Source organism: Amia ocellicauda, chromosome 23, assembly GCF_036373705.1.
Source record: "Amia ocellicauda isolate fAmiCal2 chromosome 23, fAmiCal2.hap1, whole genome shotgun sequence".
Taxonomy (NCBI): domain Eukaryota; kingdom Metazoa; phylum Chordata; class Actinopteri; order Amiiformes; family Amiidae; genus Amia; species Amia ocellicauda.
Genome location: NC_089872.1, coordinates 8975736 through 8980603, shown reverse-complemented (window position 1 = coordinate 8980603; position 4868 = coordinate 8975736). Strand labels below are relative to the sequence as shown.

The window sequence follows — 4868 nt, the reverse complement described above, 5'->3', positions numbered from 1 at the left end:
CCTATTTGTAGTGGAGATGAGTGGTACCCGGTGGGGTCGTCTGCTGTTGTAGCACATCCGCCTCATGGTTGAATGTGTTGTGGCTTCACAAATGCTTTGCTGCATACCTCGGTTGTAACGAGTGGTTATTTCAGTCAAAGTTGCTCTTCTATCAGCTTGAATCAGTCGGCCCATTCTCCTCTGACCTCTAGCATCAACAAGGCATTTTCACCCACAGGACTGCCGCATACTGGATGTTTTTCCCTGTTCACACCATTCGTTGTAAACCCTAGAAATGTTTGTGCGTGAAAATCCCAGTAACTGAGCAGATTGTGAAATACTCAGACCGGCCCGTCTGGCACCAACAACCATGCCACGCTCAAAATTGCTTAAATCACCTTTCTTTCCCATTCAGACATTCAGTTTGGAGTTCAGGAGATTGTCTTGACCAGGACCACACCCCTAAATGCATTGAAGCAACTGCCATGTGATTGGTTGATTAGATAATTGCATTAATGAGAAATTGAACAGGTGTTCCTAATAATCCTTTAGGTGAGTGTATACACACACACACACACTGATATATATATATATATATACACACACACACACACACACACACACACTGACTACATACCATGTGCTCTTGTCTCAATAACCCTCTGCACTCATGGGTTCTACTTCTCCCCACCAGCTCTACTGACTTCACTCTGCCCTTAGGATTTAAACACATTTTTGCCAGTTTCTCGCTTCATACTGAATCAAGTGGTAATTGAGCAGCCTGTGTGGTGAACAGTTCCTGCTCTCGAGATTCTTGCCATCCATAAAATGTGGCCGTGAAAGAACAATAATTAAAATGAGCAGGTGTGTGTGGCCACAGACAAAGTGCTGTGCATTGTATAGAAACAGGGCTGACTTTTGACTGGGCAGATCCAGAATGGGAGAGGTGCTTCTTAGAGATCAGTGTTGAGGAGCAGTTTCTGCAATGTTTTACAGACACTTAGTAATTATTGTTTTTTGGAAAATGCTTAAAATAACTGTCCAAATCTGGATGGATGGACAGACGGATGAAATGGGAAGCGGTCTCTGGTAAAGTACAACAAGATTAACTTTTATTCACCGATTAAATAAAAAGTATAATTAATAATGAATATTCCAATCCGGTAGCCATGAATGTTAAGCAAATAATCTGGGCTGTTCAACATTGTTATTTTCTGTTGTTTTCTGTTTAACTTGCTGAAATGTGAAACATGATCAGTTTGTTTTTGGAAATTGTGAGGTAATCTATGCCTGTATTTGAAATATTGAACTCATTATTTTCCCTCAAACCAAACCCATAGTTCCCTATTTGTCTGTATATGTGCAGTGTCACCGTGGTCCTCCAGAGGGAGGTGTTGAATAACTTGGTGAATTCTTACTTACTCCCCATCAGTGCCATGGGGAGTGTCTTCACAGGGTGTGAATATATTGCTTGTCACTCGGCATGGGGTCAGTCGTGCAGATAAACAAAGTCTGTCTCCGCACCCCTCACCTTTTGAGAGCCCACTGGGGAAGGACAGCTTTCCCTTTCTAATCGCGCGGCCATTGCAGAAAGGGTATGAGCCGCACAGCAGGACATACAGGAGAACTCCCACTGACCACACTGTGGCAGGAAGCCCCCGGTACAGTCCAAGCCGTACTGTCTCAGGGCCAAAGAACTCAAGAGTACCTAGGAGAACAAGTTAGGAAGAAAAGTCTGCTAAAGGACGAGCCGACAATATATAGAGAGTCTGTGGATCGAGTTGCCATAGCTAAGCTAAGAAAGCCAAAATGTCTGTATATTCAGAATATTTATATACTGTTTACTAACTAGACAGACATGTATGCGTGTTTGTATTCCATAAACACGGGTAAACTCATCCCTGTGAGGCAGCAAAAAGATTCTGAAGAATCATAATTCCAGCGATGATTGTTATTAAAACGTGCTTAATTCCAATAAGATCCCAAAACACTGCGGATCTCCAGTCTTCACGTATGAAGTGCCATGAAAGACTGATCTCAGGGCATCGAGCCATTTCTCTGGTGGCATCCCTGCCTTTTGTGTGTGAACTGTGTGCCGCTGCTCACCGGCCTGGTCTCTGTAGAAACCCTCCCGCAGGCGACTCGCCAGTCTGAAGGCAATGAGTTTGAGGCGGTCGCTGATGGTTTCCACAAGGATGATCTCCATCTTGAGGTCCCGGTGGACCACTCCACAGGTGTGGCAGTGCTGAAGCGCCTGCACCTCCTGCCGTAGGCATTCCTTGGTCATGGGCTCTTCTAGGTGGCCGCCCTTCTGCATCACAAAGTCGTAGAGGTCCATGCAGGGCACGGGCCGCTCCAGCACCAGCAGGCAAGACTCGGGCTCAGTGAACGAATCCAGCAGTCCGACCACACCGGGGCAGGACGGGGCAGCAGACACCTGCTGATGGAGCGCAGCCTCCAAGGGCACTGGGTCCCTCTGCTTAGGCTGGAGAGAGAGAGGCAGGAAAGCAGATATATCAAATAATAACTATAATGATCATCATCATCATACAAGTGCACTGTTTAAACTACAAACAGCAGGCAAACTCCACACAGACACCAGAGCCAGAGCCCGGGTTGTTTTTTGTTTTTGCTTAATCCACATTGTATCATATTTAGATCATATATTTCTTATTTTCTAAATTTGCCATGGCTTAATAATATCGCCACCTTTCCGGTCCCTTAATTTCAGAGGAAGCTCGTATCTTTGACTCTGTTGCTTGTGTTTTGTTTGGTAAGAAACCTACTCACCATCGTTGCCCAGTTTTCTACAGACTTGCGATCGATGCATTTAACTGCCACCTGACAGCATTAATGGAGAGGAAAGACACAGAAAAACATGATATTAAGTTATCTATTACATACACTGTTAATGGCACAGCTGGGCTGAGTTGTAGTTAGGATTGAGGATTTACTCTTGTGAAGAAAAGGGATGGCAAACCTATATGAACATGATCTATGTGTTTCTTAATGTACTTTACTGTATATCTTTTAATAGAGAGATGCCCTGGAATCTTTTTTTCTTTTTTTTCCTTAGCTCCAACTATGTTTATATAATGAAATGTTCCTCTTTGCTTGTGTACCTACTGAAGTGTAAAGTGTGAAGGCAAAGCAATTGAGTGAAGATCCTTACTGGCAGATTGTCTGCTTTCCTGATCCCAGCAGAGATCGAGCCATAACTCCCTGTCCCCTAGCAGCTCCCCCTTCTCATATAAGTCTGAGAACTTGTCTGAAATAGAAATGTGCCAGTGGATGTGGATTTAAGAACTAGACATTCATTATGTCACACACTTGTATAGTTTTATAAACATGTAAAGCATTGCAGGGAACAGTGCAGGTCTTTAAGGAAACGTTTGGTTTTGTTGTGTAAAATGTTGTGTGAATATGATCACACTCAGCAGTGGGGAAATTGGCCTTTTTTGAGAACAAGGTCTTTGAGAAGTAAGTGTCATGTCAAGGAGTCTCTTGTTTTGAAATGCCTAGTTTTGCTGAATATTTACAGCCCAGTGCAATGGTAGTTATAATGAGTGATGTCAGGAGATCATTCTTTGTAGCAATTCAATGATTTACATTTTATAATACATTTCCAAATCAAAACCAAACTATATCTGCACATTTTAGGAATCCCATTTGTTCTTCCAAGCTTCAGCGCATCTCCACACTCTTAATATCACATTGGAGCAGAGGTTTTGCCTCCACTGGTTCCTGTCATCAGTGTTATTCTTACTTATTATCACACCTGCCATCCACAATTCACCTGTTCACCACCAGAGGTCATCATCACCTGAATACTAACCATGCAATCATCCAGTTAACATATACACACACACAAACACACACATACTCTGATATATACACACACACACAATTCTGATATATATACACAGACACACACACAGCAGGTGAGAACATTAAGAATAACAACTGTACTTCATTCAGACACACAGACTCTGATATATACACACACACACACTTCTGATATATATACACAAAAACACACACATTCTGATATGTACACACAGACACACACACATACTCTGATATGTACAAACAGACACACACAAACTCTGATATGTACACACACACACATTCTGATATATACACACACACACACACATTCTGATATGTACACACACACATTCTGATACGTACACACAGACACACACACATTCTGATATGTACACACGAGTGACTTCTGATAGCAAATTTCAATGTTTAGTCGCGAGACAATTCTATTAAACTCTCCTGCTAACCAACAGTGAAGTCCTAGGGCATTTCAGAGGTTTCAATGCTGAACGGGTTTCTCATCCAGTTGTTCGTTTCAGCTGTCACTGGGAAATATTCGCGGAACTGCTGTCTGAGCGAGACGAGATGCGCAACGATGTTGTCCCTGACTCCATCATCAAGGGTCAGGTCGTTGTCAGACAGAAAACTCTCCACAGTAGGGAAAGCTGAAACATCACCTGCCTTGACTTTGATTTCGAACAACTCCATCTTTTTCAGTATTGTGTTGATTTTGTCCTGCACATCAAAAACATTGATGGAGAGTCCCTGTAGTCCCAAATTCAGTTCGTTTAAATGAGAGAAAATGTCCGACAAGTATGCCAGTTGACTGAGCCACACAGTATCTACAAAAACATCTGATATGGGGAAGCTTTTGTCCTGTAAGAACATTTGGACCTCTCTGCGCAATTTGAAGAGCCTCCAAAGCACCTTCCTTCTTCATAGACACCTTACTTCCGTATGAAGCAAGAGTTGGACATGCTCGCTGCCCATCTCATCACAGAGCACATGGAATAGGCGAGAATGCATCGGTCGGGCCTTAATGAAGTTCAGAGTTTTCACAGCCG

General features: G+C 43.0%; 1 long non-coding RNA gene across 1 annotated transcript; it reads right to left on the bottom strand.

The window, feature by feature from the left end:
• Positions 1–998: 998 nt before the first annotated feature.
• Positions 999–3478, bottom strand: LOC136718908 (uncharacterized). The gene is made up of 3 exons (XR_010805330.1): positions 3152–3478; positions 2770–2820; positions 999–2464 (listed from the first exon to the last, which is right to left on the bottom strand). It is a non-coding gene; the product is annotated as an uncharacterized LOC136718908 (long non-coding RNA).
• Positions 3479–4868: the final 1390 nt, after the last annotated feature.